The sequence below is a fragment of the Phyllostomus hastatus genome, unplaced genomic scaffold (genome assembly GCF_019186645.2).
Source record: "Phyllostomus hastatus isolate PE091 unplaced genomic scaffold, TTU_PhHast_1.1 phas_contig_150, whole genome shotgun sequence".
Lineage (NCBI taxonomy): Eukaryota > Metazoa > Chordata > Mammalia > Chiroptera > Phyllostomidae > Phyllostomus > Phyllostomus hastatus.
This window is the reverse complement of record NW_025333611.1, coordinates 26,637,204-26,659,315: the sequence shown is the minus strand read 5'-3', so window position 1 is coordinate 26,659,315 and position 22,112 is coordinate 26,637,204. Positions and strand designations below refer to the sequence as shown.

General features: G+C 53.8%; 1 pseudogene; it reads right to left on the bottom strand.

Annotated features, from left to right (window-relative positions):
* Positions 1-12,728: 12,728 nt before the first annotated feature.
* LOC123811590 lies at positions 12,729-13,106 on the bottom strand (annotated as a pseudogene).
* Positions 13,107-22,112: the final 9,006 nt, after the last annotated feature.

Genomic DNA, 22,112 nt, shown 5'->3' with positions numbered 1-22,112 from the left:
TTTATATGATGACTGAATAAATGAATGAATGAATGAATAATGTGAAAAAAATTAGGATTTGGATTCAGAGGACTTTGATTGGTGTCCCAGGTTTGTTACTTTCTGTGTGTCATTTGAGGCAAGTGACTTCACCTTTCTGAACCTTGGGTCCTCCCAGTGTAAAATAACATAACACCTGTCCCCAGCTTTATTGCAGAATAGACTGTAAACATTAAAAACCCCCCATATACCATAGAGCACTGTGCTCCAGTCCCTCTGGGTGAGGGACCGTGAGGGCTCCAAAGACATGCCAAGTCCTTGGTCCTAGCCCTAGAGGCCGTGATAGATTTTGGGAGAGAAGGCACAAAGCAGGGGCAGAACAACACAGAGTTCCACCCACTCACTGACTGAACAAATATTTATGAAACACTGGGCATATTTTCATATGTCTATGGGATATTTATAGGTTCAATCTGATGGAGGGACCTTGAAGGTCAAGGTAAGGCCCCTGGAGTGACTGTGCTATGGCTACAGGTCTCAAATGCTTGTATGCTATCTATGCTCCTGAGTTACCTTGTGGGGTGTGTGGGCCTCTGGCTCGCTGAGTCACTTTTCTCAGACATTCTCTGAGAGAGGAATGTGCACCGTCCATTGTAGAGAGAGCATTTGAATCAGCCATTCAGTGAGTGGTCCGTCCCCAAGGTCAGTGGCCTATCTGGCCACTGCAGCTGGCGGCCACAAAAGACCTGCTGAAAATCCAATCTAATGGGGCAGCTAAGGCTCTAGCTGCTCTTCCTGGGAGAAGGAGGGTGAGTTGCAAGGTGATTTCGCTGCTGTCGCAATCTCCCTTTAGACCCAGGCTGTCCTCGAGGGCAAAAATAGCAGCTTCAGAGGCAGGAGAGTGTTGTGACATCATCCCCAGGGTCAGCCAACAAACACCTCTCCAGCCAGCTGATCCCACTTGCCCCTTGGAGACTTGGGCCAAGGTCCTAGGAGATGGCTTTAGTGGCCTCAGGCCCCTTTCCAGGCCCCTGGCTCCTGTCTGAGCTCTATGAACAGGAATTTCCCCCCTACTCTCATGTTTACCCACCAGGCAAAAAGGTGATTGGGCCAGGACCCACCTCCACTTCCCCAGGGCTGAGCTCTGCAGGCTTGCAGGGCCTGCAGACTTTCTGGGCCAGGAGCACATAGGCTGGGCTGGAGATGCTGAGGATGGCAGCAGGCCGAGGGGAAGATATCCTGCAATCCTTGGGAAGTGGGAGGGAAGGCTGGCAGGGGGAAGGCGGGGTGGGGGGCAGGGAGAATAGAGGAGTTTGTGCACAGCTGTGTGTGCATGTGCACCCGTTTGTGTGTGTGTGTGTCCTGCAGCAGAAGATGGCAGGAATGGGGACTCTACAGCCGCTACTGATTAGAAGGGTTTTGAAATTGATAAATTACTTTGTATTGGGGCAAAATGATTTGACCAGATTTCAAATGTCTCAGAGAAGGGAAGCTTCTCTTGGGCCAAGTATTGATTGCATTTAATAGAGCTGGGACTTTCTCACTTAAAAACAACAAAATAAACATCTAGGAGAAGGCACTAACTCTCTTCTCTCTCCCTCTCTCTCCCTCCTCCTCCGTCTCTCTTCTCTCTAAGAACAGCAAGGGGTCCAGAGACCCACCCCAGGCTGGGGTGAGGAGGGATGGTGGGGGCAGTGCTGGTGTCAGAGCCCTGGGGTTCCTTTGGGGCAAATTGGTGGTGGGGGCTCAGGAGAACAGGGGGCCCTGGGTTGCTCCCATTCTTCACCAATCGATTTTTGCCAAACAGGGGCTGTCGGAGCCTTTGATAAATCACCAACCCAAGTGATGAATGCCCTGAGGCTGGTGGGGGTGGGGGAAAGGATGCTAATCTGGGTGGCGTCCCAGGGAAGGAAAGGGGTGAGGATGGAGGGCTGGTGGGCACAGGGGGCCAGCTGAGTTGAAGCTGAGTTCTGGAAATTCTATGAGATACCTCCAGATAGCTAATCCTAGCCTTTTCTTTCAACAGGATTTGAACACAGTCATTAACTGAACATTACTTCAGAATTCATTTTTGGTCTATCTTTTGTCTGTCTCTTTCTGTCTGTCTCACTGTCTGCCATTTTATCTGGTTTCCAAATGGACTCTGATGGTTTCCTCCCATGAGAGGTTTCCTTTGGGCCTCCTGACATATGGGAAGGCATGGGGGGAAGGCTAGTAGCAAGCAGGACCTTGGCAGTGGGAATTGGGAGGAGAGGAGTAAAAGGGTCTCTTGAAATGTGTGGAGGTGAGGAGCCTGCAGAGCAGGGAGGGAGGGACTGGGGATGCAGATATGAGTGTGTAGGGCAGCCATGGCCTGAGAGAAGCCAGTTTCCAGGATGGCCTATTTCTCCTGGAGGGTAAGATCACGTCATGGGGTTCTTTCATGCTTCCTCCCAAAGCAGTTTGAGCAGAGACCTGGGGAACAGCAAGAAGTGCAGAGAGGGGCAGAGACCAACCCAGAGCCACAGACTGATCTGTCACCACGGCCAGAGCCTGCCTTGGAGACAGCCCAGCTCATAGACCACAAGTCTGAACCAGCTATGGGTGACCTTGGACATGTGACTTAGCCTCATTCACCTTCTGGCTTCTCATCTGTAAAATGGTGTGATATAATAGGGTTGCATGAGGTTTATATTAATTGAGAACATGTGTGTAAAGTGCTTAGCACAAGGCCTGGCCCATTCAAGCACTCAGTAAATGTTAGCTGAGAACATTATTGTTCTCCCTGGTAGCAGCATGGCAGACTCTGAAGTCATGAAAACCCAAAATGGGTCAGCCATTCTGGAGTCAAGAGAAGGGACTCCTGGCTCTGCCTGAGTTGGATAATTCTACCCAAATTACGGCTCTACTGGCCAGGCTGTGTTCTACGCTCTGTCCCCACTCTCAGTGCTGATGCGCCATGGGCCAGGGCTCCACGATCTCCTGCAAAGGCAGCTGGAACCTAGCCCTGAAGATGCCTGCCAGGCATCTGCCTAAGCGAGCTGGGCTTGCCTCCTCCTTACTCCGTGGTCCAAGCCACCGCTTGCAGGCTCCCCGCCCTAGCCCTGTCCATGGTGCTACTCCGCATCCCAGCCCAAGACTTGCCCACAGGGCAGAACTTCTCACTCCAAACATCCCCATCCCCCAACTTTAACATCTCTGATGATCTCCCCAGTCACCAGGAACGAATTCTGAGCTCACGTTCTGGACCGCTGCCAGGAAGAAGGAAGCGGCCTTAGTATAAAGAATCACACAAAAGGCCGCAGGTAATTATGTCTCTTTTAAGCTGCTAACAGGATTGGCCATTTGATAAATGGACGGATTTGAGGCTGTTTTGTCACTGACAAGCTGTTGTAAGATCATATTGGAAGCTGAAGACAGTTTATCTTCATGTGTGTGGTGGAGAGAGGGGAATTCTCCATGGATTTTACACCCTCTTCAAATTAATGTCATTTCCTAGGCCTGTCCTATGCATGGGAGTGAGTGATCTTTATGACTCACCCCCTGATTAGATTACCTGGCTCAGCAGCCACCTTCAGCCCCCTGAGTGCTCTCTCCTTCCCCAGGCCCCTCCCTGCTTCCATCTCTCCAGCTCCCCTCTGACCTCCATGCTTCCCTCCTCTAGCCCTGCTCTCAGGTCTAGCTGCTGAGCAAGCCCACGGCTCAATTACTGCTGGCTAGCCCAAGAGGCAAAGGGATCTGGTTTCTTCCATTTCTCTGGAGGGAGCAGAAGAGATGGGGGTGGGGCGGGAAGAAGAGGGAGGCAATGGGAGAGGGAGGGGGAAAACAGAGGAGGAGAGAACAAACGAGACAAAGAGAAACAGAGAGCCAAGCCTAGGTAAAGAGAAGGAAGAAAGAAGAGAGACAAAAGCAGTAGAAAAGGGAGAGGAAGGGTTTTTTTTTTTTTTTGTCTTCATTTCCAGAGCCTTGCTCTCCACAAACACCAAGGTAGCCTCCTTACCTGAACCCCTGAATTACGCAGGCCCCCTTGGGTATTTTTTCAGATAACCCCATTTTATTGTCTTCATAGCACTCACAATTATTGTCTTGTTTGTTCATGTATTTGCGTCTATAGTTTGTCCTCACCCCTAAATTAGAAGACCAATGAGGGCAGGAGTTATGGCTGCCATGTTCTCCCCCGGACTTCAGCACCTAGCACCTAGTAGGGCCTTGGTAAATGCTTATTGACCAACTGATGCAGCAGGGCTGAAGGGGCAGGGCTGGCCTGCCCTCCTGCAGAGTCTGGTGGTGAGGGGGAGGGTGGCAAGTCTGGAGCTGGCTGGCCCGTGATAACATCCCTGGCTGGATTTGGAGAGACATTTCCAGGGAAGGGAATACTTTAGTCATTTTTTGGACAGAACTAGGTGTCCTCCAGGACAAAGCTTTTCAAAATGTGGTCCACAAACCACTGCATCAGAGTCCCCTAGCAGCCTGCATTCTCATAAGCACTCTATGTGATTCTGAGGGAGTGGGTCTGAAGTCCACACTTTGATAAACACTATTCTGGGAAATGGGAGATCTCAACAGAACCAGGATCTGGGCTGCTTGTCGTGTGTGCGTGTGTGTGTGTGTGTGTGTGTGTGTGTGTGTGTGTGTGTGTGTGTCGGGAGGGTAGCATTTGGAATACTTGCAGTAGAACGAGAAAGCTAAAATCCATTCTTTTCAGCCAGGTGCCACCTCAGTCTACACATACACTGGGAGGTATTTGTAGGAGAGCCCCTATGTTCAAAGGAAGGGCTCAGACTGCTAGGGACAGTTCCCCCACCCAACCCAGAACCCTAGAGGAAGAGGAGCCCGGCAACAGATGTGAGGAGAAGGAGCCCTCCCTGCCTCATGCCCAGGGGCCTCCCCTCCCCTACCCACTGCAGTCTCTGCAGCTGGTAAGTCACGCCTCATTTCCCAGGCAAGCTGTGTACCCACCCCCAAGCCCCAGGCCAGGCTCCCTGCCTCTTCAGGGGACCTCCCCCAGACTTGTCGGCAACGTGTGCTCCAGGATTTATTGACTGCTCTCCCAGCCTGTGCCTCCACCCTGCATACACTCACACACCCCAAATGTCACAGCCTCATCATGCCAGACAGGCAGCGCCATACAGGACACCTGAAATAGATCCAGTGGGTGCTCAGAAGTGAAGGACGGTGCGCCTGAGCAATGGGACAGCCTGGGTTACTCATGCTCGACCTCCACCCAGGCCTGAGATCAGGAGGAAGTATGGAAGACTTGGGCCCACCAGTTTAAAAGGATAGCCCCCCGCCATGCCACTTTCCCTGAGTAAAATCAAAGCACGTAGAAAGAGCTAACACCATATTCCATCCACTCTATGCTCCAGCAACTCTGTCCTTACTTTATGCCTCGAACACTCCGTGCTCTCTTTGGCCTCAGCAGCTCCCTCACTCATGCTGTTCCCTCTGCCCGCAATGCTCTTTTACACCCTTCTCTCCCTTTCGTCTGATAGCTCCTACCTCCCTCAGTGGTTCTTTCCAGATCCCCCAGCTCCGTGCTCATGACTCTACGTCCTTTACTGTTTATAATACTCCGCACCCTTGTCATTATGTATTCACTGTCCATCTTCCCCACTTGACTGTGAGCTCCACAGCAGGAGGGACTACACTTCTGTGTCTTGTCCACTGCCCTATCCCAGGCCCCACCACTCACAGTACTTGGCGCAAGGTGGGCACTCAGCCAGGAAGACTGAAGCTTGGACGGAGTCATTTGTTTTTGTAAGTGGTTCCTGAGCCTCTGCTGTGAGTCAGGCATGGTGCTAGACCCTGAGATGCAGCAGCAGACAAAAAGGCACCCACTTTCCTTCCCTTTCTTCTTCCAGCCTCCCAGAGCCTGCAATCTGTCAAGTAACCATACAAATCACTGTACATTTGCAACTCTGAGAGGTGCTTATAGAGGTTCATGAGCACATAAAAGAGAGGGGTTCGGTGAAGTTGAGGGGGTTTGGTGAAGTTGAGGAGGTCTGGGAAGGTTCCTGAGAGAATGCTATTTCCCTGAGATTGAGGAGGTTGTGTAGAGTAACTGTGGAGCAAAGAATGTTCTAGAGAGAGAGAGAGAGAGAGAACAGCGTGCAAAAAGGCCCTGTGGCAGAAGGAAAGCGTGGCTTCTACAAGGAACTGAAAGCCCTTAGGTTCTAGAGCATGGGTGGTAAATGGGAGGCTGGAATGCCGGCAGGAGCCAGACCACGCAGGACCTTATCAAGCAAGGTAAGGAATTTACTTCTTTATCTAAGAGCAAAGGGTTTAAACACTGAAGAGTTTACACAGCCGGGGTGGGGGTAGAGTGGGGAAGGCAAGAGGCAACATAATCAGAATTGCATTTCGAGAAGGTCACGCAGGCTTCGGTATGAAGAAGGAAGGGAGAGGCTCCCTTGGAGACAAAGAGACCAGTAGGTGGGGTGTTGGGGCCATCTGGGATCAGGCCATGAATGCTGGTGGAGATCGAGAATACTGCCCAGTTTTGAGAGGAAGTTTTCAAGCAACACCACAGGTTGGTGGCAAAATCAGGACTAGTAAACATCTCTGGCCTTTGCTTTGTACCTTCCTGTAGCTGTTGGCCTCCTGCTTAGATGTCCAATGGGCCTCCCCCAGAAGTATCCCTACTCTCTGCACCCCCCTGCCCCCGCCCAGATTCCCACAGTCTGTACTATGTTCCTCTGGGGGTGCCCATACATGTCTTCTTCCAAGTTAGAAGGCTCTGGCTGGACACTCAAGGAGATGAGTTTCCCTCAGGGCCCTGAGTGCTCTGCATTCTGGGAACTGTAGTTCCAGAGCAGGAAAGCTGGATCCGCCTCTGACTGTAGATTTGGCAGGCAGCCTGGTTGCCATGGCAGCAGCTGGGTTGGAGCCACCGAACCATTTCATCCACAGCTCTGCTAGCTCTGAGAGCCTCACAGCAAGAAAGCTTGGACTCTGGGGAGGAGGAGGAGGAAGGAGGAGAGTGAGAAAAGGGAAAGGAGGGAGGAAGACCTCATGGGCCTTCCCCAGAGGCCTGGGCTCAGCCTCCTCTGGCTCCGGGACTTCTGAGCTCAGTAGAAGAGAAGTTACCAGCTCATCCTCAGAGCAGGACACCCCAGCACTGGGATCCAGTTTTGCTGCTCTGTTCTTGTCAATCAATCAGACCCTGTAATTCAGCTCAGTGAATGCAGAAGGCTGCACCCGACACAGAGGGAGGAGAGGGCAGCCCTCCATCCCCAGGGAATCTTGGGTCCTGGGTAGAAAAATAAGAAGGTCCAAAATAATGACTCAGGAAGGAAAGAGTTCTGCCCATTTTCCCTCCAAAATGTCCCCAGAATCCATTCCCTTCTCTCTGCCCCTTGGCCACAGTCCTGGCCCATTCTATGTCCCCCAGAGGAGGCTTTCTAAAACACAAATCTGGTCCTGTCACGCCCCTGCTTAACATTCTTCAATGGCTCCCCTTTGCCCACGACTGGATCAAATCCAAACTCTCTAGTAGGACCATTCATGGCCTTGCAAATTCCGGCCCAAGGCTCCCTGTCCAGTTTCTCCTTCTGCCTCCCCTCTGCTCCAGCTCTGCAGAAGCTGGCTGGTTGCTCTTTCATACCTCTGCCTCTGCACACGCTCACTTCCGCCTGAAATGCCCTTCCCTCCCTCTTCCAACTGCGAGCTGACCAAACCCCGCTGAAACACCTCCTTCTCAGTGAAGTCTTCCAAAGTCCTTTCCCACCACGGGGAGAATTAATGGCCCGGTGCTCCGAGCTCCCAGAGCACTTTGTACATCCCTCCAAACACTTATCACCCGTGTTGTGCTTATTGTCTCTGTAGCTGCCTCTCCCTCTCTCTCCTGCATCTGAGCTGTCCTGGGGTCCCCAGTGCCCCACACAGCCTTTGGCATAAGGTAGGCACTTGACAAATGGTGAATGTGATTGAATTCCCGAAAGGAAGGCTATTGGCCTTCACCATTTTCCTGCTCCCCCCACTCTCCTCTCCTGCCCACTTCCCCGGGCCCCTTTCCCACCCACCCCCTGCCCCATCCACCTCCTCCCTTGGGGCTGCACATGGTGAACACAGCAGCAGAGTGGCGGGCCCTATCGAGCAGTGCCTTCTGTTCTGGGCAAGGGTGGCACGGGCCCCTGCATGTGAAGGTTGAAAGCCTCCCCACGTCATTGGGAAATGACACCTTGATCCCCAGAGAGGAGGCACCTGTGTTTTAAACAGAGCCATGATTTATGGACCCAGCTCCAGGAACTCAAAAAAACAATTAGGCTTTCCTGCTTCTTCACCTGGAGGCAGGACAATTCCAGGGAAGTCCTCCCCGCTGGGCAGAGGCTCCAGCTACGTGCCCTCCACCCTGAGGCTTCCCCATCCAACCTCCCATCCCACCCTGTCACCTACTCCTTGGTCAGTGGTCCAAGCCCCCTGGGCCAGCTTTCCCTGTGTTAAAATTCCACCTCTACCACTAAATACCTGGAACATCTTTTCCAGGTTTTCATCCTCTTTGAGTCTCCTTTTCTCATTATAATAAGGAGATAAAATTGGCCTGCCGTAAATCACTCATGCATTTATGTGTCCGTATATCCATCCACACATTCCCTTCTATGAAGGTTTCAAATGTGGGCCAGGTCCCAGGTTAATCACTAAGGACGTAGAAGTGAATCAGAAAGACGTGATACCTGCCCTCCGACAGCTTACAGTCCATGGGGAAGACCAGCCTTGATGCGTCTCAAGGCAGAAGTGCAGACTATTCAATATAGACCAGGACTGATCTCAAGATTTATTTCCTCAGCGACTGTTGACCGGGCACCTGTGACGTGGCAGGCAGGGAGGATGAGCACGCGGCCAGGCAGGCCCGCCCCTTGCTCAGTCCCCGCTCTCGGTGCAGCAGAGACAGACAGAGTGCAGAGAGAGGAGAGTATAACTGTGAGAGGGCTGAGAGAGAGAAGGATACAGACTCTGCCCATGAAAACAAGGCGCCCAGACTCCCCAGGGCCCCAGAGATGGGAGGTCCTTTGCACCCAGCTGAGGTAAAAAATGAATGGACACAAGAAGTGGCCTCCCCTGGTTCGGGTATGGGAGTGCTGGAGAGGGGCTCCCACAGAGCGCATATGAGGGCGGGCAGGAGGGCCAGCCACACAGGGCCCGGGGAGGGTGGCAGCTTCCCAGAGCCCATGCAGGCTACTGTGTTGCTGCCACAGCCCACGATCTGCCACTCAACGGGACCTTCATTTTCTTTCTTTGGAGGTGTCAGGAAGAGCCTGGTCCAGGTATCAGTCCAGTGAAGGGGTAGGGAGGGCAGAGGCCGTATGGAGGCGCTGACTCAAGCTGTTCTTGCCTCTCGTGCTGGGCCCACAGCCCCCAACCTCTCCCTCCCTCTGTTCCCTTGGCTGCTGGAAATCAGTGTCTGGATTCAAGAGGATGCAGGCTCTAGGGCCTGGAGGAAGAAAGAACGTAAGAGGGAGTGAGAGGTAGGGAGCGCCATCACTACTCCTCAGGGTTTCCAAGGAGAAATCACCAGCTTGCTCTGTGAGCCTGGGTCTCAGTTCCCGCACCTGTGAAATGGTGGGCTCGGACTAGCTCTAAGGGCCCTCTGGCTTCTGCTCGGACTAGCTCTAAGGGCCCTCTGGCTTCTGCTCCTTCTGTTGTCTGGAACGGGGAGATGGCGGAGATAGGCTCTGCAGAGAACAGCTGGCTCCACCCTCCGCCAGGGGACCCAAATCAGCATTTGTTGACATTTCCCAGGATGTCCTCCATGCTGGTGACATTTCAGAGACAGGGCTGGAGGATACATGGCTGACCCCGCTCCAGGCCCAGACTGGCTCAGGCCACAGGCCCCACCCAGGGATGAGCCTCACATTCCAAGCAGCAGCAAAGCATGGTCCTCTGGGGTTGTCCCTGAACTGGCACAGCAACCGAGGTCCCTCGGAGAAAATGCTGGCTGGGGAAGAGTGAGGCGGCTCTGGGCCCAGAGCTCTCCTCACCGTCAAGCCCGATGTCTGCATCTGAGAAATGGAGCCCCAAACACCCGCCGCCTCCAAAGAACAGCTGTGGGGCCCCAACGACCTGACTGTGTGGGGGGAAAGTTCTTAATATATATGGGCCATTGTCCGAGTGTGAGGGCTCTGACGGACATGATGCCCTAAGGTAAAGAGGTGGAGGTGGGGTGGGGAGGATGGAGCTTGGAGGGAGAGGAACCAGATCATATCCTGGCTATTTCACAGACTGGAAAAAGCTATTTGGAGGGTGGAGGCTGGCAGAGGAGACCCAGGGAAGCCTCTGAGGCCCCAGGTGATGCTGACAGATCCAGTAGCAGGACCAGCCCACACGGAGGAGACCCAAAGCCTCTCTCTCGATAGTTTTACTGTGCAGTCCCAGGACTGGGAGGCAGTCCAGCTTGAGAGTCCAGGTCCGGTGGTGGTAAAGAATTGGAAGTCAGGAGAACCAATCCTGGCTCTGCTGAGAACTAGCTGTGCGGCCTTGGGCAAGTGCTTTACCTCTCCGAGCCTCATTTTCTTTGTCTATAAAATGCAGGGGGGGGGGCTAGTAATAATGCAGACCTTGCAGGTTTGTTGGGAGGATCAAAGAAGCTAACTAGGTAAAGCACTTAGCACAGCTGTCACAGAGCAGGTGCTGAGCCATTATTGGTGGCATCAGCACTCAACCCAGGAGGCAGGCTGGGCCTCTCCAAGAACCTCTTCCACCTCCGGAGAGCCTAGTCTGTAAGGAGGAGAAAGCCCCTCCCCACAGATTTTCACACATTTAAATGTGTACCAGGCACCTACTGTACACCCACCCCAGTATGGCAGGAAAGAGAAAGAAAACTCGACTTCTGGTCAGAGTCCTAAGAGAGCTTGAGTGGCACTGTCCTCCAATCCCAGGCTCCAGTTTCCTTCTGTTTCAAGATCAATAATCAGACAACGATTACGAGTTAGCATGAAACACTTTAGGGAAGTGGTTGGTGGGGAAACCAACATCAGTTCTGTGCCAGGGTAACCAACAAACATCAGTTTCTAGAAGCAAGGTGGGGAGAAAATCGTACCTGTCACTGGCTGAGCATTTCTCATGGTGGGTGAACCAAACGTTACGTGTCTTCTGATGCAGAGCAAAGTGAGGCATATGCCATCACCGCGCATGCATTCGGGCCAAAAACATTTCATGTGAACCATTCAAGCCTTTGGATCTCACTTTGAGTTTACAGGAGGCAAACTAGCCCAAGGAAGTAACCGGGCATCTGGAAGGAGGCATGTTCTGTAGGAAAACTGGGTATTTCATGGGTCAGCGGCCAACAAAGTGGGGGAATGCGCCATCTTAAGCAATTTAATGCACACGGTGATGGTGTGCCACGTGTGGCCCTGTGCTGGGGTTTGACAAACCAACTGTAAAGGCGCTTTCGAGGGTCAATTGATCTGGGCATTAAAAGGGATGAAAATGTACTGAAATGGAAAGGTCAAGAGTGTTGACTGACTGAAAGGAGATCATGAAGCCGTGTGTATAATGTGATCACATTTTGGCAAAAAGATTCTTATATATAAGAAAAATAGCTGGAGGGATATACATAAGGTGTTAATGATGGTAGGAATGTGATGTTTTTATTTTTTATATTTCCCTTTCTATCTTTTTAAATTTTGTACAATGCACATGTATTGCTTCTATAATAATGAAATGTTATTTAATAAATAAAGTGGGAACAATAACAGTGTGTACCTTGTAGGGCTGTAATGATGCAGTGAGACGATGCTGTTCAGCATGGAGCTTGGCATAAATACATGCTCAATAGTTAGGTGCTGCTCAGATGTTCCACCCTCATGCACTCCATTCAGACAGACCTGCCTTATTGGAGATGCTCTCCCTGTCCCCAGCTCCTGGCACAGAGCAGGGCTCTGCTGATGTTTGCTGAACAAATCATGCCCCTTGGTCCAGCTTTTCTTGGATGTGGAAGGAAGTGTGATGTGCTCTTATAGGTAGAGGTCCCTCGGGGCCTCCCCCCACTTCTCTCCATGAACCCCTAGCCTTTACCACAATCAGAAGGGAATCCTCTGCCAATGGAGTAAAGCTGCAGTGGTCTCAGCCAAAGGGAACAACCATTTGCATCCCATACTCCCAACCCCAGCCCTACTGGCCATATTCCCTCAACCAACAAAGCTTATTTAAAAGCTTTCACCTCCTTCACTGCCCTAAACCCCGGGGGCTGGGCTCAGGGCTGGGCTCAGGGCTGGAGGCTGCGTCTGAGTCTGTTCCACAAACACAGACTGGGATTAAGGTTAACCCTAGCCAGTGCAGGAGCTGGGTCTTGCCACCGGCCTGAGGCTAGCTCCCCAGGGACAGCCTCAGGGCTGGGACGAGGCTGCAGCTGTCTCCATTTCCAGGGCTAAGGGTTAAGTCCGGTCTGAGGCTGGCCCCTGTCCGGAGCTGGGTTTAAGACTTGGCCTGTACCTAGGTCCGAAACTTGATGTTGACTGAAAGATGAAGCTGAAGCTAAAGCTTTTTTTTTCAGTTTTAAGATTTTAAAAATTATTTTTAGAGAGAAAGGAAGGGAGGGAGGAAGAGAGGGAGAAAAAAATCAATGTGTGAGAGCTACATCTATAGGTTGCCTATTGCAGGCCCCCAGCTAGGGACCTGACCCAGAACCCAGGCATGTGCCCTGACTAGGAATGGAACTGGTGACCTTTTGGTTCACAGGCCAGCACTCAATCCACTGAGCCACACTAGCCAGGGCTAAATCTTTTCTTCTCTTTTTTTTTGACAGTTTTATAACTTTATTCGACAATCAGCAGTTAGTTCTCATCCACATTAGCTGTTTGTAGGTTTTTAAAAGTGATGACAGGTACATAGGTGACCAACGTATAGAGTTTGCTTGGTGAATCTTCATCCTCATTACGTTTTCTGGACAACCGCACTCAGATACGGCATGGGACATTCCTCATTCCTTTGGCCCAGACGGCTTTGTTGAGCCTAGTGTCAATGCGCACATCTGGAGTTCCCATCTCCTTCATGGCAAATTTCCGGATCTCTGTAAGTGCCCGAGGGGCACGTTTCCTGAAGCCCACTCCGTGGGTGCGCTTGTGGATGGTGGTGGCGTACTTTCTGGTCACTACTTCTCTGATGGCAGAACAGCCCTTCTTCTTCTTGCTACCCTTCTTTGTGGGAGCCATTATGATGGGCCAGGTAGAAAAGAAAGGCCATTTTTAAAAAATATTTTGTTTATTGCCCTGACCTGGTGTAGCTCAGTGGGTTGGATGTCATTCTGCAAAGCTAAAGGTCGCCTATTGGATTCCCAATCATGGATTGTGAGCAAGGTCTCTCTCTTTCCCCCTCCCTTATAAAAATAAATATTTATTTATTTTTAGAGAGAGGGGAAGGAAGGAAAAGAGGGAGAGAAACACCCATCGATTACCTCTCACACGCCCCCAACCAGCCACCTAGCCTGCAACCCAGGCATGTGCCCTGACTGGGAATTGAACTAGCAACCTTTCAGTCTGCAAGATGACACTCAACCTACTGGGCCCGTACCAGTCAGTGTCTGAAGCTAAATCTTGTCCTTGATGACCACTAAGGTGACTGGCCCCTGACTGAGGGATAAGAGCTGAGCTAGTCCTCTACCTGGTCAAGGCTGGGAGCTGTAGTTGGAGGAGAAGCTGGCAGGTGGATAGTCCGATGTGGGGCTCACCAGACCCGGTGTGGGAGGAGAGCTCTCCATGGATAAGGAGTGATGCTTTTGAGGCTCCAGTTCTGGCTTTGTGTCCAGAGAACCCAAATTGGGAAGAGATAGAAATTTCCCCAGCTGGGGATGGGTCAAGGGCCTGATGCTGGGGGCCCTCTGGCATGGGCATAGCCATAGTGCCAATGGAGAGGGACGCTGGTGCAGGGGAAGGACATGCTGCCAAGGACTTAGAGCTGGAGGGGTCCCCAGTGGCTGGAGAGGGAGCCCTGCATGCCTGAACAGTGCCCCATTACCCTCAGCTTGCTGGCTGGGCTCCTTGCTCGTTAGGCCAACAGCTCCTCCTTAATAAAAAAGTACATGAATAAATAAATAATAACAGCCATAACCAAGCAGGAAACCGCTTTCCTCTCTTTTCTGTTTTTCCAGCTCTTTCCTTCCAGGCGCTGTCCCAGGGTCTCCCACACTGGGTCTGTCTGTAAGTGCCCTCCGTCCCTCCCCCCAGCTGCAGGCATCCCTCCAACCCGAGGCGGCTGGAGGTGGGGAGGCCTTTGCGCTGCCTCCCCCCATCTGCTCTTGGAGAAGCTTGAGACAGGAAAAGCCTGGAGAGGGGTCTCCTGTCTCTGCTTTCAGGAAGGAGGCAGCAATAGCTGAGCCTTTAGGGCCAGGGCTGGAAGTGGTTCCCAACACAGTGGTGCACTGAGTCAGGAATGGGAAAGAAACCGAGGGTGAAGGGGGGAACTGGGAAGTGGAGTAGCTAACAGGTTCAGAGGCAAAGAGGAGCTGCCTTTTGCAGAAGGTGGGGAAGGAGGCCCTGGCCTACCTGCACCGAAGTACCCATGAGGAAGATTACGTTTCTTAGAAAGAAAAACCCCCCAAATCACCTTTCTTCCTCCTGGCAGTCTCATGTTGGTACCTTTCTCTCTGTCCCTTTGTATCCCACATTCTTTGTCTCTGTGGTTCCTCTACTGCCTTCTCTTCCACGGTTACCTGCCTTACCTGGGTCAGCATGCCTTGGAGATGTTGGCCAGGGATGACCCATTCCTCAAGGTTAAGAAGTATTGAATGGGTGGGGGGGGTGTGCAGGGCAAAGGGGAACAATGGGGGAGGGGGGAATGGGATGACTGTAATAGCATAATCAATAAAATATATTTTTTAAAAAAGTAAAAGACAAACAGCCATTTATTTGTTCAATACAGCTGTGAGCAGAGTAGGTCTCAGCACCAAGTTTTTAAATGTGCCAGTTTCTGTTAGATGTTTGGGACCACAGTTTAGCTTTTATGTACTGTATATAGGGGAAAGCATGGGGGAAGGGGAAGAAGTTTTGAACAATTCTGCTCTGGAGCCAGTGTTCAGGACCATGGAGAGCATCCTGAGAGGTGGAGGCCCTCTCCCAAAACAATAAAAGAGCTCGAATGGCTTGTGGTGGGTGCAGAGAGCTGGCTGGAGTGGAAGTAGGAAAGAGGTGATGTAGGAAGTGAAGAATGTAGGGAAAGATCATTCCCAGCTGGGCCCTCCTAGGCTGGGTGACTCTGAACTCGGACTCAGAAGTTTGGCTTCCCTACATCAAAGGACCCCACTACTGCCCCCAGGGAGAGTGGGAGGCACAAAAGCAGCCCGTGCTCTGCGTGTGCAGCTCTGGAGTACAGCTCTTGCTAGGAAGCCCTGGGAACCTTTGTGTATAGAATGCAAAACTAAACACATGAGCAGATAATGGTTTGAATTTTGCTCTTTTGTTTATTATGGTAAAGTACACGCAACATAAAATTTACCATCTTAATTATTTTTCAGTGTACAGTTCAGTGATATTAAATTCAGGTTAGGCTTTTTCTTAAGAGAGTGGAGTGACCCTTGGGCAGCTGCTGGGGAGGCTGTGTGAGGTGTGTTAGGTGTGGTGCCCACGGGCAGGGGAAGCGAGAGAGAAGGACAAGGGTCCTACTAGGCTGGTTCTTCTGGCAGCTGCAGGCGGGGAGAGAAAATCAGGTAGAGACTCACCAGGCCCCAGCTCAGGTCTAACTGGATTCAGGAGTCTTCCCTTCCCTCCAGCAGCTCCCTCTGGATGGAGCCTGAAGCCAGATTTCAGGAGCAGTCCAGATGTTCAGGGGAGAGGCAGGGAAGTGGAGCAGATGGGGCCTGGGATTCCTGTGGGGGCTGGAGGGAGGACAGCAGCTGGAGGATGCGCTGGGGCATATGCTAGAGCCAGGGTTGGCTCCACCGTGCTGGGGCATGTGCCACAGAATGTGCCTGGGATCGGGGCAGAGAGCAGGGTAGGTCAGCTGGCCCTTGGTGCTTTCCCTGTCCTGGCTACTAAGATCTGTTCTGAGCTGCCTCTCGCTGTTGGCAGGGCAGTGTACCCTCTGCCACATGCTGTGCCAGGATACTGAAGTGAGCAAGACAGACCCGTCCGTGGGGAGCTCAGCCTTGCCCTAGTGCAGAGCTTTGGCTTGGGCTCAGGGAACTCACCCTTGTGTCCCGAGGCCAGAGTGGCCAGTCCCTCTGGCCTGGAGGAGGGAGGCCTTGCTTGGAGGCCTGAGTGAAGTGACCCAACCTGTCTGCTCACTTTCTACCCCAGAACCCCACTCCTCATCTTCCTACCCAGAGTCTCAGGTTCTCCACACACACACCTCACCCCCGCCTCCCCACTCCCGCTCATGCCAGCAAATCCTGTGGTTCTTGGGAAGGTGTGGAACAGGGCAAAGGGCCAGAGTCGAGAACAGGCGTGTGCTCCTGCCTGCCCGTGGACTGGGGGTACGCCCCCTTTGCTGCCTCTGGCTGTGGTCGACCCGCCTTCCTCAGACTTCCCGGGGACTGTGGTCATGAGCCCAATTTTGTAGATGAACAGAGGTGCAGAGCAGGAAATCACTCGTGGAAGGCACACTCCTTCACCAGAGCCTGGATTTGAACCCAAGTTCGAGTTTTCTGCAATTCCTCCTCCAGGCAGTGTGGTCATGATGGCTCTGCACCCCGGCCAGCTGTGCAGCTCTGGACAAGGACGCACTTTTTCCTGGCTGGACCTCCATTTCCCCAGTTAAAAAGTAAAAGTCCTAAATAGGCTTATCTCGAGAAGAGCATGTCCCTTTCTGCTGTCCTGTAAGGATGTCACAACATCCTCAGCACTGGGGAAGGGGCAGTGGGCACGGACTGTACTCTAGATGGAACTCTGATTGAGGGTGAGGCAGTGACCAGTGCCCCACAACTGAGGCCCTCAGGGCTTCCCAGGGTGTCCAGGTGCTCCTCGGGGGTGGGCTCCTCTGTAGGCTGCAGTGGTGGGGCTGCCATGGGCCAGGGGAGGCCAGGCCCTGAGCCTGCGCTCTGCCTGCTGGGGAGGGAGAGTGGAGGGAGGTCTGGGCCAGAGAGCGGAGCTGTCTGGGTTGGCCAGCGCCAGGCGGCCAGCGCCAGGCAGGCAGAGCAGAGCGAGGCTCAAAGCTCCAGGGCTTTACAAATGGATTTTGCTGAAATGGAAATTTCCACCCATCCCTGAAATGAGCCTGGCAGTGAGGCCAGGTCTGGTGGGGCTGCGGCAGCTGGGGACGTGGGCAGGGACTAACGCCACACTGTGGAAGCCCCTCAGATCTATGCACCCCTCCCCACACCACCCCCACCCCTCGCCTCCTCCACGCCTCTCCCCTGCTCAGGGCCTCTGGATCCCAAGGGATCTTCACAGTCCTCTCACCTTTTCAGACTTCTCACTTTCTGCCTCAACTACTTGGTTCCTCTTACACCCCTACCCACCTGACACTCCCCCCACCTCCCACTTGTCCTCACTCTGCCTTTTTGCCCTTTACACTCGCCTGCCTCCCACACCCCACCTCACACACCCACGCACACCTGGCACTCTCCCCACCTCCTGCCGTGTCCTCACACTGCCCTTTCACCCCTCACCTCCTCACCTCCCTCACACCTCCGGTCCTGCCCCTCCCCCCTCCCATCTACCCTCTCACATTCCTGATACTCAGCAGCCCTCCTCTTTCACCCCTCTCACCTCACCCCTCCCTGGCTCACCTCCTTCACCCCTCACACACTCCACCCCCCCACCCCCCCGCTGCTTCTCACCCCCAGATTTACACTGCACACGCTCTGCTCACATCAGTTTCCTGAGCCCTCTCCTGCTGCTGATACTCCCTCCCCTCCCGCGTCACTCCTCGTTGCACCTACAGGAGCTACCTCCCTCCCTCCCTCGTCCCTGACCCCCTTCTAACCCACTTCTAGCCCTCCACCAGCGGACCGTGGGAGCCCAGCATTTCCTGGTGAGAGCTGGGCTCTGGAGTCAGGCTCCTAACTCGCCCCCTCCTGGCTGCAAGAGCCAGGAAATTACCTAATTTCTCTGGGATTCTGTTTACTCATCTGTAAAATGGGGTTGACTACTTGCCCTACCTCTGGGGGAGGCTGTGAGGCCCGAGCAGGCCAAGGCTTGCAAAGCCCTGCCCAGCACAGAGGATGCGCGATGCACTCCAAGGGAGCATTGACCTGGTTTGTGGCCGCTATGTGGCGAACTGGTCCTTTGGGCCAGGCCCTTGCTGGACAGTGCGTGTGTGGGCAGAGTGTGTGTTAAATCAAAAGAGCAGGTGAAAGTATCACAAATAGTCGGGGGTGCCGGGGGGAACCAGGGGTGAACCCAATCAAGCAGGTCCACAGGTGAGGATAAGAATAATGGGGTAAACTCTAACTAGGCACCCGGGAAGCCTGGGCAGCTCCCAGCCTTAAAGAGGTGCCCATAAACGCCTGGCAGTGGCGTGGGCTTCTGCCTCCCCAGCTCCCACCCCAGACAGACTGGACCTGACACACTCCAAGGAGCCCAGATACCCTCTCCTCCCCGGGCCACGGCCACCACAGCCGCTGGGGGTCAACATGATCCACCCGTGGACAATGGGGGGTGGGGGGTGGGGGAGGGGTGCTGCCTTCTTGTCACCCCCCAGGAACTGGAGAGGCAGAAGACAGGGGGCTAGATGGGTTGGGGAGAGTCGCTGGAGTGGCATCACTGGCTGCCTGCGGGGCAGGTGGGGAGCAAGGGGGGCAATGCCAACGGAGGGGGACAAAATGTAGAAGCCAAATGGGGGAGGCAGGAGAGGTGTGGGGCTTGACTTGCCACGCGTTCCTTTGGGAGGCTTCCTGCTCCAAGTACTCAAGGCCCGGCCGGGGGTGGGGGGCCAGCCTGAGCCCTCAGGAAGTTGTGACGCTGGGAGAGTGTAGGACCCCCACATGCAGGGAGATGACAGCCTTCTGGAAACTAGGACAAGATCCCCCAGCAGGACTGAGTGGGGATGGTCCTGAGAGCTGAAGAAATGGGGACTCCCTGTCAGGGAGCTGGGGACAGGACCCTGGGTGGGCCTGGGAGGGCAGGAAAGGGCGGAACCTGGCAGGAGGGGTGCATCTGGAGGCGTGTGGGAAGGAGCTCCAGCCTGCTCCCCAAGGGCAGATCCCATGGAGCACAGCCACGTGCCTGCATCCTCTAATTACATGTTGACTTATTACTCATTACTAATTAAACAGGAACTTCCTCCTGCCCCAGCCCCAAGTGCTGGGCACCGGGCTCAGAGCCTGGGCTGAGTCAGGCCACCTGGCGGAGAGAAGAAGGTGTGGGGGTGGGGTGGAGGTGGCAGGTGAAAGGAGACACACAGGAGCAGTCACTGGGTGTCCACTCTGATGAGAAGTGACCATAGGTCTGGGGATTGGGAGTAGGGAAACGGACAGTCAGGGACATAGAATTTCCCCAGGGTTGGGTAAGGGACAGGGACTAGGAGCCTGGACATGAGGAGCTGGAGGAAGGGTGGAAGCTGCCGAGGCCAGAGGAGGTACGAGAGGCGGGGACCGCCAGGGTTCCTGTGAGCCAGGGGCATGCTTGCCCCAGCCCTGCCCCTGCGGGCTGGCTCCTCTGAAACCTCTGAAACGGGCCTGTGTCGTCCGGAACCCCCAGCGCTGCCGGGGAGGGGAGCAATCACAGGGGATTGAACTACCTTTCAAGTCTAAAGCCTGGATTCTTGCAGGCCGCCAGGTGGGTGTGCACACTCTCCCCATAGCATTGTGGGATGTGAGCTGTCACTAGGGAGCCACAGAGGCTGGTGCCAGCTCCTTCAGTTCCAGTTTCCTTTCTACAGGCAAAGAGGAGCCTGTGGCTGTGGGGGTGGGCAGAGTCAGGGGAGGGGATGACAGCTGACCCAGCGCCAGCCTGCAGCCCCCCAGACAGGACTGGGGGGCCTTGGTTAGAGCCCTGACTCTGCCATGTCCTAGCCACACGTGACACCTCCTTGGTCCCCTCATCTAAAAAGGAGAAAATAATACTGACAGCAGCAGCATGAGCTAGCCTGACTTTATTTCTTTATATCGTCACACACCCCTATGTGGCAAGTACTGTCAATCTCCCCATTGTACAGATGAAGAAAGAGGCTCAGAGAGGTTAGGTGATTTTTCTACAGCCACACAGCTGGTAAGTGACAAAGTTGGGACTCTGACCCCAGAGCATTACCCTGAGTGATGTATGGTACCCACGTCTCAGGGTCCCTGTGAGGGGTAAAGGAGTATGCACACAACAAAGGATTTAGCCCAGTGTCTGGCACAAAGTGAGTGCTCAAGAAATAGTAACTGTTAATGTTGTTACTATTTATTCATCTCTGCAGGTGCTCAGAGTTCGCATTTATGCCGCTTAGGTACCAGGGGGCTGAGGAGTGGATGGAGAAGCTGGTCATGGGGGTGGGGGCTGGAAAGGCAGCTGCAGGGAGTGTGGGTGCAGGGGCAGGTGTGCTGAGGTGGGAAGGGGGTGCTGGATGCGGAAAGCAGGGGAGGGTGTGGCAAGCTGAGTAGAGGATGCAGAAGTGAATGTGTATTTACATAAAGATTTTTGCTGGCCTTATTGGCGAGACATCTGGTTTTCCCTGGGCACCCTCTGGGACCTGGGAGTCAATGTGACTTCAGAGTCTCTAGTGCCACCACCCCGGCTCGCCTGCACCCATGGGGCTCAGGACACTACCCTGCAGAATGGGGCAGAGGGTGGGGGTCTGCCCTGGAGCTCACTGGGAAGGAGTGGGAGTCCCTTCTAGCTGCCGGTCTGTCTCCTCTCACCTGCTCAAAGCTACAAAGAATGGGGTTTGATTCCTCCATGCAGTCCACCTCCGTATGCTGATCTTCCCTCACAGGGAAGAGGGCGGGAGAGTATGAGGAGCTGCAGAGGGTGCTGAGCAGACCCCCTCCTTGCTGCCCCTTTCCATGGTCACCCAGAGAAGCCCTCTGATGGAAGGCAGCTCACGAGGACCACCCGGAGGCTGCCTGGGGCACCCATCTCCGAGGAGCACTAAAGCTTCAGTGGTCACTTAACGAGTTGGAGAAAAGAGTATTTACCAGGGACAAGCCTCAGGGTGGGATGGGGGTTGGCAGGAACACTTCCATAAGCTGCTGGGCACAGAGGTGGGATCCCCAAGGGGCACTCAGGCTCCAGCGATTGTTCATTAAGCTCCTTTCAGAGGAGGGAGACCTGGAGAACCAAAAGGCTTTGGTGTAACTTAGTGGAACTAATGGTGAGGTTAGGGCCAGAGCTGAATTGTTCGGGCTGATGGAGGACAGGCTGAAGGCTGCAGCTGAGGAGCACCCCCTCGCCCCAATCCTGCCCAGTCCCTGTGCAGCCTCTCCTCCGAATAAATATGGAACACATAGTAGTTTGAAGAGGACCTGAGTTATTAGCCTGCCCCTGGCTGTCTCGTTTTTCAGCCCAGCCCTGTTGCAAAAACGCCACGATGATGGCTTTGCTGATTCCCTTTCTGTCTTGGGTCATGACCACCTTCTGTTCCCTCATCTATTCATTCTTTCATTCACTCGCTCGACAGATATTGCTAAGCGCCTACTAGGTTCCAGGCACGGGGGATGCAACAGCAAACTGCTTGCTCTCTCCCACTGCTCAGCACCCATGTTCTATGGAACCAGCAGAGATCTAGGGCCTTTTGTGTACCCAGATGGGATGGGGGTGGGGGTGGGGGATTGGAATGGGACTCAGGCTCGGACTCTGACCTCAGGTGAAAACCATCTCCTTGGATCATGCAGAACCAAGGTAAAGGTGTCTTTTTGGTGCCTGTCCGCAGCCCAGCACCAGCTCCTCATGCCCTCAGGACCTGGTGTGTGCTTATATATTCACGCTCTGTCCAGGCAAGTGTGTGTGTGCGTGCATGTTCATGTGTGTGTTTCTCCCCATCCAGAGCTCATACCGGGCAGCTGGGCTGGGGTGTGCGTGGCAGAGGGAAACGGCAGGACGTGCCAGGCTCCTCCCTCAACCCTACTGGAGAGCCCTCCCCAGCCTCTCTACTGGAGGGGTGTGTGTAAGGGGTGCTGCCTACCGGAGCCAGGCACCCAAACAGGAATCTAAGTCAGCCATGGTTTCTCTCAATCGCCTGAGAAGGAGACCTGCAGGAAGGCCAAGAGTCAAGGGGGACCCTGAGGCTTGAAAGTCATCCTGAGAACAGTAGGAAAGACACTCAGGGAGCACAAGTTCCCCTCCCTCGCCACTACCTCCGAGACA